This window comes from Oryzias latipes, chromosome 2 (genome assembly GCF_053564925.1).
Source record: "Oryzias latipes strain Hd-rR chromosome 2, Olatipes_Hd-rR_3.1".
Lineage (NCBI taxonomy): Eukaryota > Metazoa > Chordata > Actinopteri > Beloniformes > Adrianichthyidae > Oryzias > Oryzias latipes.
Window position 1 is genome coordinate 34,131,829 of NC_136238.1, and position 15,155 is coordinate 34,146,983.

The following is a 15,155-nucleotide window of genomic DNA, read 5'->3' on the forward strand; positions in this document are numbered from 1 at the left end:
CCTGCAGGAGTTCCTCCTGCTCTTTCTTTCCCAGAGTTCCTGCAACCAGACAGAGTCTTTGTGCTTTGGAGCTGCTTCTCTTGGATGAAGCGCTTGGTTAGCTCACTTTGATCTCTTTCATGTGGGACTTTGTCTTGAAGCGGATCAAACTGAAGGTGGGACTCCCAAAGCAAACGTTCTGGGATGTTTGCTTCAGCTCTGTGCTTCTGTTCTCTGGTTGCTTCTTTGCTTTGGTTGCAGAGACTTGGAGCTCTCTCTCTCTCCATGCAGATCAGCAGCTTCTTTGGAGGCAGAGGCAGCTGTGTGGGAAGTCTCTGCAGGTCCAGAATCTTCTGATGGATCAGCAGCTGCTGCAGGTTCCTCTGGGTGGAAACACATTTCTGCCAAACAGAACATCTGTTTGTCTTTGTTTGGATGGAAAACGGAGGAAAAAAACTTCTTTGGAGAGAAATCTGCTTTGTTTCTTGTTGCTATGAGGTTGTTGAACAAATGTGGTCACTTTCACAGCTTCACTTCAAATGACTTCCAATAGACAGAAATTATACATTTTAATTTATTAAAATAAGTTTGTGAAACATTTCTGATGTTTTTTCTGTAATTTTAGGTCTGATGTCTTCATACATGATGGCTAAAAGAACAAAAACCAAACCAAATCAGTCAGGTCTGTAGTTTGAACTTGTATTAAAAGTGAGAAGGGCGACACCTTCTGGCTGTATCCAGAACTGCATCTTCTGGTCAGAAAAGTGTTGAAAAACCTCAATTGTGTCTGTAAAATGTCTGCAGCTTTTTTGTCTGAAGACATGAATAAAGTCTGGATTTGATCCTTAATGAATCTTCATATTTCTTTGTCCTTCAGTCTTTCTTTCAGTCTCAAACACACTGGTTCATTTGATCCTAATGAGAACATGTGTGAGGCTCCAACATGGCTGCCTTCACTGCAGGTTCCTCTTCACAGCATGTGTTTGTGGATCAACACACAAACAACAACAGGTGCAGGTGAGGAAGTGTTGCTGTTGTTGCCTTTGCCTGCTTCCAGCCTACAGGCACAGTTTTCTGCTCCATATGAGGTGGAAAAGAAAATGAATGACACCAATTTTAGGATCCCAACTCATGACAAAGAGAAGAAATGTGGAGTTTGTCACGTCAACATGCTCAAGCCTTCTTTTTCCAGAGGGGAGTCCAACTGTCCTTCTAGTGATGCTCCGGTAGTCTCAGTCTCCATGTGTTCTCGTCCCTCAGAAGATCAGATTTCAGAGGATGGGCTTGGAGAGAAAAGTGGAGTTGTGCTACTGCTTGTTTGGGAAACTCTGAAATCTGAAGCCAACTAGAGAATTTCTGCTCATATCTGTCTCCACCTGCTGGTGGTGACATCATGGTTTGATGGAGGAGAAGTTGTTGCTGTTTTCTGATCCTCCTGGTCAGGCTGGAAACAGCCTGGAGATGTTGTTCATCCATCACAGGGTTTGGTCCAAAGCTCCAGTGCAGCCTCTCACCTCCTCCACCTTCCTCTTTGAGGCAGCAGAAGCTCCTCCTCTTCTTCAGCTGGATGATGCTGTCCTCCACCTGCAGCTGGACCTGGATGTTCTCACAGACCATGTGGCCTCATGGATCAGAAGGTTGAGGGTTCAAGTCCCTTCATGGTTGAAGTCAGACAGAAGAAGAGTTTGGTTTGGATCCTTTCTTGTCTTTCTGTTCTCATTGAGTCTCTTCTAGTTCCAGGTCTGGTTCAAATAGTGGAATCATCCAAAAGGATGAAAACAGTCCTCCAAGCAGACGTCAGATTGAAAAGCTCATCAAAGAACACATCCAACTAGCCAATCAGCAAAGCACTGACAAGCTGGACTTGAGCTCTCCTTCAGTGAAGAACCTCCTCCTGCTGCTCCTCCATCTTTAGCCCTGACTTTGGAAGTCTTAGCTCCTCCTCCTCACCATCACTGTGACTGTTGACGTCTTCCAACTCCTCCAGAAAGCTGATTTCTGATGAAGCTCTAACATCTCCTCCCTGTTGCTGCTTTCAGTCCAAACTCACTCTGTTCATGTCAATTCACTCCAGAGAAAATCCTTTTTCTGGGAAGAATTTGCTCCAAATTTTCCTCCAACTAAGAATCTGCAAACCCAGATGAGAACTCCCAGCAGGAAAAGAATTCATCTGCAGGAAACTAGAAAAAGGCCTTTTTGTGGGAGGAAACCATTCCAGATCTTTACAAACACCAGAAATCCCAACTTTTCCTCCACTTAGCCTGAGTTTGGGTTCCAGGAAGCCGTGTGTGTTCAAGCTCCGCCCCCAGCAGCATCTCATGAAGATGCTAAGCTAGCTCTGTGGAAACTTGAACTTGTTGAATGGGAAACTTCCTGAAATCTTCTTCATCTGTTGACTTGTTCTTTCTTCATTTGAATGAGCTCAGTCCTCTCCCAATTCCAACTCCATCTATCTTCACTGCTTTGGACTGAGTTGGAGCAGAACTAGAGCTTTCTCCAGATTTCCTAGTACTTTTAGATCAGTGTCTTCCAATATTTGGAGCCCAGGTTCACTTCTTTCCCGGACAAACATCCTAAAAGGCTAAATCCTAAAAACTTGAGTTAGAAAAGAATTGTTGCCCCAAAATGTCCAGTTTGAATAGTCTACAGTTTGTTGTGTTTGGTTGCTAGGTAACAGGGTCTTTAATGTCTATGATGTCATGGTGGCTTTCAGAGTTGAACTCCTGAATATGACGGTAAACATTTGGATTGAACAAAAATGGGATTGAAGCTCATGCTAAATCCTGATCTCAATGCTGAAAAAACCTCCTCCTAGATTCTGGTTGTTTGGAGAAGTCCTCCTCTTCCAAGAATTCCTGAAAAAAGCCCTCATTTCTCCTGACCATCTTCAAAGCCACTTTCTGCTTTAGTTTAGTCCAAACTTGCTTTATGCTGACAACATTTACAGCTTGAATCCATCTGAAGAATCCAAGGAAACAAACCAATCTAAGTCTGCATTCATGCCACTTCAGAACCAACAAAGCATGTTTCCAGGACGCTGATTTACCAATAGAACTTGGGATTTCCTTTGCAGAATCCTTCTCCGTGTGTTTTCCTTTGTTTTTCTCCCCGAAACCTAAAGCAGAGATTTTTGCTGAGCTGCAGAACAAACGTCTGACTGCTTTAACCGCCGTTGATGGTTTGTTGTGTTTCCCTCTATAGCTGCTATGGTCTTGGTATGGTTGCTAGGTAACGCTGTCTTTGATGATGCTGATGTCAGAGTGGCCTCTAGAATGGACTTTTTTCTTCTGTAACCAGGAGCTGTAACCTTTAGGGCACTAGGACCCAGAAAGAGGTCCAGGCAGTGACGGTCAATGAGTTGTATAGCTAGAGGAGACATCAGATGGTTCCTCATGGGAGGAGAGCACCGCCATCTTGGTGAGGTCAAGTCACTGCTGCAGTGCATGCATGTGAACACATTTTTTGCAAAATGCCAGTTCGTTGTGCGGGCTTTCAACTGCCAAAATCAAAGAAAAAAGTCCACAAAGGAGGAGGGCATAACATTTCACAGGCAAATACTATAATTCTTTCCTTTTAATGCTTTTCATGTTAACATCAAAGTGATCGTGTCAGATGAAATCTTTCCTGTTTGAAGGAGTTTCCTTCATGTCAGAATAGGATCCCAGATCTCCCATCAGGCCTTGCAGCTCCTGACTTTGTGATGAGTTCCTGCAGAAACTCTTGGAAATCTCATGTTGATTCTCTCCCAGTTGACATCCATGGAGATTTTCACTGCTGTTGTTCAACTGTAGAGTTTGTCACAGACGCTCAAACTCATGAAGAGTTCAGCTGGAAGTTGAGAACGAGGCTTTGAAACCAGCAGCAGTTTGAGTCCATTCTGATGTTCCATTCAGGTTTCTGCTACAACAAGCCTTTATTTTGAAAGAGCCAGTGGGGCAGAAACAATAGAAGGAGGAGATTACCAACCCCCCCTGGAATGTTGCCCCCTGTGCAGTGGACTAGTGGGGGCAGGGACGGCTGAACCAATCACAGAAGACTGTTGCAGCTTTCCCTCCAAAAGTCAACCAATCAGATGTTGTTGTTTGGATTCTTTGTCTTGAAGTTTCACATGTGGAAGCTTCCAGAGTCTTTTCTGTTTGCTCTGCAGGCTGAGCAGAACTGACTCCTGCAGGATCACAGGAACTTTCAGGAAAATCTCCAAACAGGAGAAAAGTTTCTGTTTGGACCTTTTTTCTGGGATTGTGAGACTAGCAGATGATCGATCGGAGCTGCAGTGAAGAGGACGGCGGTGTTTGTGGGAGTTGGAGCTGAAGATCGGAGCAGGAACCATGTCTTCAGAACCTCAGGAAGGTTCTGTCAGCGAACAACCTTCTGCTGCTGAAGGAACCATCGTCCAGAACGAGGAGGAGCTCTGTCGTCAGCACAGACTGCTGGATAGCAGCTGGAAACCACAGCTGCAGCTCCACCACATATGTATGTCACCTTCTACAAATCATTGAAGCTCTCTGAAGCTGCTTGGGTCAGGCATTGGGGCCGGCCTGGGGTGACGAGGCTCCGGCTGGGTGGTGGGTGGCTCCTGGGTCTTCTGGGTACTGGCTCCGTCCTTGGCCTGGGTCTTGGTGTCCAGCTCCCAGTGGCCACAATGGCTGCCGCCCAGTACAGTGCAGTGCCTGTCATGTGGCTCGGGGCCCTAATGGTGGGGTTCCCCCTTGCTCTGTACCTGGCTGGGTGGTTCCCCTGCTCGAGCCAATTCAGGTCCACTTGAGTTGGTTTTGTCATGTTGGTAAAGAGGTTTGTGCAGAGGTTGTTTATCTTGCTGCATTACCAAAATCAAAGAACCAACTCAAGTGGACCCGATTCTGCAGTACACCTCCACCTGAGGGCCACAAACTACTCCTTCCAAGATAGCAAGGTTTGAGTTTTAGCCAGAGAGAAAGGATGGTTTGAGTGAGGTGAACAAACCAGTTTCACATAGGTCATTAACAGCTGAAAGAGATGACCAGTCACTGGCTCCCCAACCCCCAGCTGAGGACAAGGAACTCATAGCAACCCAGAACCATGTAGTCTAAGTAGACAATACTATCCAGTTTCAGGTCTGAATCCTCCCCCAGGAGCACATTTAAACTAGCTCTTTCACCAGCTATTTCAAAATTGACAATTTGGATAAGGTGAAACATTTTCAATTTTGAAAATGATAATGTCCATTTTAGCATTTTTAATCCTACTTCTGATGGAATCAAACTCAATGAATAAGAGTCTTCACAGACATTTGGTGTTTTCAGATAAGCAGTTAATAGTGTTTATTAACAACGCCAAGGGGGGTCTAAGGGCAGGGATGCCAGTATAGCTTAGTCAGTTTGTTAGATCATTTTAGTATTTTCCTATTGAACTCTTTGTATTCGTGATCCTTTTGAGTTCATGTTTTACTTCGAAGCCCATCGAGACGACTGTTATTGTGAATTTGGGCTATACAAATAAAATTGAATTGAATTGAACAACACACAAAGTTCTAAAACATAAAAAATGTCTCTTTTTGTGTTTCTGCAGTCCTCCCCCAGCATTGGGTGACTGAGGATGAGGATCTCTGCAACCAGCAGAGGAACTTCAGAGTTGAACTGGAGAAACCAGACCTTCCGCTTTATAAAGAGGAACCATCACCGATTAAAGAGAAGCAAGAAGGGTTCTACAAAAGTCAGCTTGATCTGAAGCAGGAGACTGACACCGTAATGGAGATTCCTACTTATGAGGAAGTTGAGAACAGTGAATCAGATCTAAACAATCAGCAGAGCTTTAATGTAACTGATAGTCAGGATGAAGAAGGAAACCAACATGAAGAATCAACATCAACTACAGATGAAGAGACAGAATCAACATCAACTACAGATGAAGAGACAGACCCAGAGAACAGAGGAAGAGAAGAAACAGAAGACATGTCCAAAGTGTGGACAGCTCTCACATGTCAGAAGGTCAGTGTGAAGGCCCGTACACACCGTGACGAATTTCGCGCGCGATATTTGCTGGCGTTTAATCCCTCGTGACAATGAGAAGCGCACCAATGTGAGTGTGCACACCGACGCGAAAAACGCCACGCATAAAGGCGTCATTTTTTAAAAAACGCCTCGGGTTTGTTTTTTTGGTTTGACGCGCCGCGTCAAAAAGTATACGACCAATGAGAATGGCGCTTCTGCACACGTGTCTGGAGCTTCTGAGGTTACAGTAAAACACAACTTGGGGGGCGCTCAAACACAAAACTGTCTTTATAAGCACACATACAAGAAGATAGACGCCAAGTAGCGTCTACACAGCCGCGAAGAAATAATAACCGACATTCTAAAATATCCCTGAACCAAGCACCAGTTGGAGCTACTGGTGCTAGAAATATTCATGTTTTCTTTGTTTGATTCTGAGAAGCGTGTAAATACTTGCTCTCTTGACTTGTGACTAAACAAAGGGCACCAATGTGAGTGTGCATATCGAAGCAAAGATTGCACGCGTAAAAGCGTAATTTTTTTAAAAACGCCTCGGGTCGTAAACTATACGACCAATGAGAATGGCGCTTTTGCACACGTGTCTGGAGCTTCTGAAGTAATCCAAAAGACAACTTGGGGGCGCTCAAACACAAAACTGTCTTGCTGAGCACACATACGTAACGGCGAAGAAGATACACGCCAAGTTGCATCTACACTGCCGCGATGAAGACAAAGAAGATGCAGGGCACGATGAATGTAGAGTTGCTGGTCTCGATGGTGTCGTAACACAAAGAGCTTTATGACAAACGCGACAGCGATTACAAAACTCTTGATAAAAGAGAACTGTTCTGGAGTGGTATTGCACAGCAAATAGGCCTTGATGGTGAGTTTCATTTAATTTAATTGTCTTTCATTTACATTCCTACAAACGTTTCACAATCGCCATTGTTTGTGTGATGTAGTGGTGGAGGTAAAACAGAAATGGAAAAGCCTGCAAGATACATACATACGAAAAAAGCACGAAGAAGATTGCCGAAGTGGACAGGCTGCTAAAAAAACGAAGACGCCGTGGAAATTCATGAAGGTGGTTGAGTTCCTCGCACCATCAACAGAATTTCGAAGGTAATATTATCATTAGAACATTATATATTTAATGCATATATTTCAGATGCTGCATTTGCCATGTTGATTTCTAAAGTTATTTTTGACGTAGTACTTAAGTAATTTCATCTTTGGCACGTGCTTTATTGATACCTTATGATTATTAATTCTGTCTGATAAAACCTAGGAACCGGATATTGATAAATCATGTAATAAAATGGTTATAGTATAACGGGGTGGGATTATATAAGTTCGCTTCTTTCCACTCCCTTTCAAGCAATTTTTATTAATTATGTCTAATTATCCTAAGTTTGATTAGTTACTGTATGAATGTATAACTGATGATTATATTGCTTTTGTGTGTATTACTCTTATTTGATTGCTTGAAATAAACCATTTCAAATCAAATCAAAAAAAAACAATACTTAGCTGTGTGAGCGCTGCTATAATGCATTGACATTAAATATTGATTAACATGATATCATTGCATGTTCCCTGTTCACAATGCGATCACACCTCTAGTTCAATATATTTGTTTATGTACCGTGTATAGGTAACCTCTGCTGAAATTTTGCTGCCTGACATATGGTACATTTAAATTAGTATGAATCTAAACAAAATTAGTATTTAAACATTAAGCTCTGGAGTATTTTGTCAAAATGGCTATGAAGTGTTGCATGGCCCACATTGTGAGTTATGTTTCTGATGTAAACTGAATTTGTCTTTACAGTGTACACAGCAATATTTCTCATGAAAATATGGATGAAGGGGTTGAGCAAGTGGTCGTTCAAAAAGATGTCAGCGACAGAGAAGAAGCATGTGCAAGCACGTCTTCAGGATCAACCTTTTCCAGCCCAAATGTGACAAGGTCTACTTCAAACAAAAGAAAACGGTCAGAGACACCAGACTTGTTGGTCCGGTACCTTTTATCAAAAGAAGCAAGAGAAAATGAGAAAGAGGAACGAAGAAGAGAGAAAGAGGAGCGCAGAGAGCAACAAAGAGAGCAACAAAATGATGAAAATTATTTGTTTGCTCTTGGCTTGATCCCAGCACTAAGGAGATTGTCCCCAGCTGTACAGTCTTCAGTCAAACTCAGAATCCATCAGCTGTTGCACGATGCTGAGTTTGGCCAGGCCTCTTCTGCTTTTTTTTCAAAGCATTCGCCGGTGTCCTACCATCAGCTCCCCCCGCAGACCCCACCAAACTCTGGCTGCTCTACTACTTCTTGGCTACCCTAATAGATGTTTACTTTATACATTTTAATTCTGTATTTTTTTGTTTGTTTTTTTACATTCAAGAAATTTGTTTGAAAAAAGCTATTTCATGAATATTTATTTGCACTATTGTTCACTTGCACTACAGTCATTGTGACTTATTTGCACAACCTTTTCTGGCTCCTTTGTTTACTTTATTTTTGTGACTGTTATTGCAACTTGTTGTTCATTAAAAATAAAACGTTTCATTTTTCCAAAAGAAATTGTGCATCAGTGACTTGAAAGTAATGTAGCATTTTGGGATATGGCATATTTTTGGACATAAATATTCTTGATCTCTTATTGAAATAGCTATGTGCCCAATTATGGAGTCACTGCATTTATAGGCAACATCTACAGGAACATAACCATTATGGGCACAGCATTGTGCAGGGAATGAGAACATCTTAAAGAAAAAGCTAGTAAAAATGTTTATTAAAAATACACTCTTTCAAAATTCACCTTACATTTAGTTGTAAATAAGTATATGTTGAAGTGACCAAATACTTTACATTTTACAAAAAAACTATGATGCAATAGATTTGATAGTGTATTCAAGTTCACAGAAATTGTATATATACACATACACTAGCGGTTTCACAATGGAAAATATAATTAAAATGGCTCAAATTTATAGGTTGATATTATCTGTTCCCCAGAGCATGGTTCACATGGTCATACTGCCAAGCAACTTCTCCTTCTGGTGAGTTGAAGTAATCTGCATCAACTAAGGCCAGCAATACAACGGAGAATGTACCTTTATAATTAAAGTAGAGAGAACCAGAGTTTGCAGGGGCCTGGATGAATATGTGTTTCCCATCCATGGCTCCCAAGCAGTTAGGGAAATTCCATCTTTCATGGAATCTCCTGGCTGTACTCCACATCTTTTCAGTAGGCACTGGCAAATGTTCATCTCTTAGGCAGTGCCACAATGCATCACAGGTTTCACTCACTATCGAAGCCACAGTTGACACACCAAGTCGAAAGCTGGACGCAATAGTGCGGTACGAGTCCCCAGTGCTTAGAAAACTGAAACAGAAATAGACAAATACTAGTTTTTAACAACGCTTCACATATGTTTTTACAACATTCATTGAAGTGAATAAAAATGTAAACGAAATCACGGTAAACACACAGCCAAACGCTGTTCTGGGTCGATTGGTTTACGGTAGTGTGTCTGTTCTTTCGTCAGCGAGGGAGCCAGTTGTTGAAGTAAATTTGTGATGGACACTGACGGACATTCTAAAATATCCCAGAAAACGCTCATGATACATTTTCAGCTCTTGTATCAGTCGATAAAACTCCCCATGTTCTTCTCTTCTCGTAATTATGGGATGCACCCAAAATCGGCTTCTTTTCCGGTGTCTTCCATCATTCAACAGAACAATAATTTCTTCATCGCTGGAACTGGAGCTGGAGCTACTGGTGCTTGAAATATTCATGTTTTCTTTGTTTGATTCTGACAAGCGCGTAAATACGCTCTCTTTTTCTGAGTGAAAAGCGACTTTAAGAAGCATAAAGTTGCGCAGCGCCACCTTGTGTACAGGAGTATTTCTGTTTTACATTAAGCGCCATCTAATGTCAGGGAATGAAATTGCATGCTCACTCGGCTCACCGTCAGCGAAAATCGCCTGGGTGTGAACACAAAAAACGTTGCGAAAAACGCTGGCGTATGACGGCTGGCGAATATTCGTCCCGGTGTGTACGGGCCAAGGAAGACGTCCTGCAGATGAATCTTCACACTTGACCACCTGCTCTCAGCTCCTGATACTTGCCTTCATGTCATTCCTGCTGTTCATCAAACAGATCTTCAGGCTGAAGCTTCAAACCTGGATCTTCATCTTCATGCTGATGAAGATGGATAAAAGTGCTGCTTGGATTCTGCTTTGATGTCCGTCTGTTCTCAGTCCCTTCATGGCTGCTGCTCAGAGCTGTTTCTGGATGTTGCTGGAGAATTCATGTCTTTACTGATCCAAATGTGGGATTTCATCTTTCATCCATCTTTGTTCCAACATGGTTTCAAAATGGAATTTGGTCACTAATGCATCTTCTTAATGACATTGCTACTTTCATGTCTTTTGATGATTTCACAACTAAATATGGTTCACTAACAAATAGAAAAGATTTCGGAAAAAATATTAAGGCTATTCCTTAAAATGCTGTTGAAGGAATTTATATTTTTGTGGTCCTCATTTCTCCTAAGCTTTTATCTTATCTTTATTTCATTGAAGGTTTTCTTTTAGGTATACTGTGTGTGGTTCCTTTGAATTTCAAAGTGACTTCCTGAAAATTGCATATGTAAAGAGGTTTTGATGCTGCAGCTCCAACCTCATCCTCCCTTCAGAAAACGCGTCTTTGATCTTCTAAGACCATCTGGAAGCCTTAGCTACAGATCTGACATGGACCAGAATTAAATTGCCTCCAGGATTCGATTCAATGTGTGGGAGCCCCTGAAGGTGACAACTCGCATGAAAAGGACAAAGAGTTGGGACTGACTGACTGTGGAGAAGGATCCGGGCGACTGTGCTGGACCCCCATGGGGACACAGTTTGGGGTCGTACAGATTTCCATCGGTGAAATAACCCCCCGGACGTCTGAAGCAGGAAGCGGACCAAATGCTGTGATTCCAAATATGGACTGAGGGAAGTGGGCAGACCTTTCGACCGGCCAATCCGAGCGGCCAGAGACGGAGATACAGCAGCCATCTTGGTTGCGGGGGAGGAGGTTCTGACCACATTTTTAAAAGTCTGCACTCAAGAAACTTTCCTTTGTTCCCAGACGGCCTCATGTGATTCGGATTTGTAACTTCTTATGTTTTGATGGTTTTGGATTTGGGAACCCAGATCGATCTGTTTTATTCTGTTTTTAGAAATATTGTTAGGGAATAAATTTGTTAAACTTAATCCGGTGGAATCCCGTGGTTTTCTTCTTCTCGACTTTTTTGAACATGCAAGGAAAGTAATCTCAAAGCGACAGATTATTTTCCTACACTGTAAACTCAGTTTCTGATCTGTTTCATGATGACATCTACAGACATCCTACTGTCCCCAAGCTTCTTATTGGACATAACATAGCAAATGCCAAACTCCCAAACCATCAAATAAGAGAATATTTTAATGAAACGTCCTTTGCCTACATCTCAAATCCAAATTATATAACCCAATATTTTAATATTTTAGAAAAGAAACAAATACAAACTAAATATTTAAAACTCCCCATTCCTCCTAAAGCCAAGGAAGTCTTCTTTAAAACCTTCTCAAGTATTTACCCTTCCAAGGAATTATTAAGAAAACGGTTTGGAATTCCCGAAAATTGTTGTTCTTTTTGTCATGTGGAGATTGAAAAAAACTGAGCATCTTTTCTTTGAAACATTTTATTCTAATGGAATAGTTTACATTACAGGATTTTCCCCAAGTTTTCACTTTTAGCACACTTTTCTATTAAGGATATCATTTTTGGGTTTCTTTTAGAAAACAAGAACACAGAACTTATTCTGAATGTTGTAATTATTTTGGGTAAATTCTATATGCATAAATGTTGTTTCCTTAAAATCAAACCATTTTTTTCTACATTTCATAAAGAACTCTGCTCTTTTTTTTCATCTGTAAAATTCATGGAAAACAAACTTGCTATGGAACTTCAAAGTATCATATGTAACTTGCAGCATTTTGATAACCCCTAAGTTAAGATTAATTAAAATGTCTATGTAAACCCCCCTTCATTCATTCATCATCATTCATCTTCTTTACTGTTTATTCCCTTTCGGGGTCACTAGCATACACAACTCGCATACATGCAACACCACACAGAAAGGTCCCCCATTGATGTTGTGTTTTTCATGTCCCCCAGCCGGGACTTGAACCGGGGGCCTTCTTGCTGTGAGGCAAGAGTGCTAACCACTGCGCCACTCTCTCTCTGTTTTATTAGTAAATTTTTTATCTTATTTTATCCTGCATCTGTTTTTTGTACATGTCCAGTACTTTTTCTATGTTTCTATACCTTGCATTGTATACAACTGTCAAACTGTTAACCTCAATTTTCTTTTTCAATAAAACATAAATAAATAAAATAAAAATGAGGGTAATTTCCCACGGCACACTAGTGTGCTGCAGCACACACTGGTTAAAAACCACTGGTATAGACAGTCAGAGTATAATAGCAACTATAGAAATTTAAAATTGTGAATGAAATAAAAAAAATATGAGCTTTTATTGTCTAAGGCTAGATTTTTTATTTTTTTGTGGCTCCACTCTGCACTGGTGGTACCTTGGCCACATGAGATGTCAAAACATTGCCAGTAAAAGGGAAAAAAAAATAATAAAAATGATGCTATTAATATTTTGATAAACTCCATTAAGCTTTTGTCTCATTTATGGTGATATTTATATTTTTATATCACACTTGTTGGATACGCCCTTTAGACTCATACTGTGAATAAATTTAAAATGCAAAAGAATATTAAATAAATCGCAAAATCAATTTAAAGAACTCTTCGGTCCGTTCTTGAACTCAACATTGTTCCGGTTTGTCAAATGTCAAAGCCTGTTACACTAGTGATCGTTACAACACGGAACAAAAAAATCATACACGGGTCACTAGAAATGTAAAAAGTAATCGCAACTTATGATTTTACAGGAATTTTCACAGGATAAAAAGAGAAACTCGCGTCATGTCAGCCCGCAGATATGAATGAAAAAGATCAAGTGCTTTCAGATCATTTGAGGCAAGGGTGGGCAATTATTTTGACTCGCAGGCTGCATAAGGTTCTAAAATTAGGTAGAGGGGCCGGACCAGGGGCCTCATTTATAAAACTTTGCGTAGGATTTGCGTCAGAAGTGGCGTACGGATGAAACATAGGACGTGCGTACGCACAGAAATATTCGGATTTATAAAACCGTGCGCACGCACATCCTACGCATCTTTCCCTTTATAAATCACAACCAATTCTAAATGCAGCACAGCTTTTGCAGCTTCATGACACGCCCATAGTTGTCCATAAATAGTTTGTGAAACGCCCACAAGTTAATATTCATGTCTTGCTTAATCATGGCAAACACAGAGAGGAAATCAAAAAAACGTAACTTCACTCAATGTGAAGTAGAAGTTATCGTTGGCGAGGTGGAAAAGAGGAGAAAACGTTGTTTGGAGGGCACAGTGTGGGCATTACTAATGCCAAAAAGGCACGTGAGCGGCAAACGGTGGCAGACGCCGTAAATGCTGTAGCCTCACAACCTCGGACCGTGGCCGAAATAAAAAAGAAATGAAAGAAATGATCGGACATCAAAGTCGAGGCAAAAAAACGTCTAGCGCTGCATCGGCAGAGTGTGTCCGCTACGTGGGGGGGGGGGGGGGGGGGGGGGGGGGGGGGACCGGAGCTGACCCCTCTTGATGAGAAACTGGCCGCTATTATTGGGGAATCCCTATTAAGTCCCCCTTATCGGCGTCCTCCTCCGCCTCAGTCACCTGACTGAGACGGAGGGGACGCCGACGCGCCAGGGTCAGGGTGACACAGGTAAGAGAAATAATTCAAATGAATGCAGTCGAGTCACATGTATGCAGGCTACACAATTACAGTTTATTAATATAGAACAATTTTATTTTAGTTGCTGGGTGTTCCAGCGGGGCCAGTGGTTACGATGCTGCAGCTGAGCAGCCGTCTGGACCCAGCGTCTCCACGGCACGCGGCTCTCAACCCTCCAGCAGTGGGCGTGTCCTCACCGATGCAGTCCTTGAAATGCAGAGGGAAGTCAGTAGTTCAATCAGAGAGGTGGCCAAGGAGTTGGGCGAAATCAAGATCGCCCTGACTGAAATAAACTGCACGATGAGGGAATTCTTAAATAAATAATATTTTCCACACCTCTTTTTCTTTATAAGCGACGCATCACTTCCAAACGCTGGCGCACAGCAGCAGCAAATGGCTCAAATGCGTGGGGATGGGGTTCAGGGTCGGGGCCAACACAGCAATCAGCGCCAGGGGGTAGAGGCACGTTTTGAAGCTGTGCCACATTGTGTAGCACAGCACATGCCAGCACGATTTGGCACGCACTGTCACTTTCACGTGTTTCTTCCATCTGCCGACGGTGTCGCCATTTCTCATTTCACCCGTTTTTGTGCGTACGCCTGGGTCAGAGCTTGCGTGGAGGACCGCACATTTTCCCGTCAAGTTTGCTTTTTATAAATCTCAACTATTGCGTAGAGAGTGGCGTACGCCTTCTTTTGTGCGTACGCAACGTTTATAAATGAGGCCCCAGGAGTGGATGCATGAAGTGAGAAAGTAATAACCTGTAATCTGGTTGAAAATTATATCTCAAAACAGAGCATTTTAGAGTTTTTAGGTTCAAACTTTTGTTCTCATTTTAGAGCCAAGTGCACTGCCGACCTTGTGTAAAACTAGGAGAAATGCTGTGTTCATGTGGTGGTTAAATGATTGGAAGAATGAAAAACCACAAATCTTCCAACACCACATGTATGCTAGAGCGGGGCCCTAAAGGTTTTTTTTGTGAGGGCCACAATAACTCTTTTTCTTTAAACTTTTATCTTTCTTTTATTGTAAAGTCCCATAGTAAAGTTTTATTAATTCATGATCCTTTTTTATAAAATAAATAACACTATGAAATAAATAAAAGACCAAATAAGTTTGATTTTTGAAGACAAAAGTCAGGAAAACCTACTGATACATTAAAAAGAAAAAAAGAACTAGTGGATCCTCTCCCGTCATTTCCCACTGAGACTTTGAAGGCAGCAGCTCCTCACACGTCTCAGTTTGCACTAAAACTCTGCAGCTGTGTCAGCTGTGCCTGCACGTCAGTTGCTCATCCAGTAATAATGAAAAAAAAAATCTAATTTCTGTGTC

At 41.8% G+C, this 15,155-nt stretch overlaps 1 protein-coding gene and 1 long non-coding RNA gene across 2 annotated transcripts in view; one reads left to right on the forward strand and one right to left on the reverse strand.

Moving 5' to 3' along the window:
• Positions 1-15,155, reverse strand: part of LOC144986688 (NLR family CARD domain-containing protein 3-like) — a 520,304-nt gene that overhangs the window by 402,060 nt on the left and 103,089 nt on the right. The window lies entirely within an intron of this gene.
• Positions 3,395-8,526, forward strand: LOC144988399 (uncharacterized). Its single transcript, XR_013652315.1, has 4 exons — positions 3,395-4,452; positions 5,527-5,945; positions 6,911-7,070; positions 7,780-8,526. It is a non-coding gene; the product is annotated as an uncharacterized LOC144988399 (long non-coding RNA).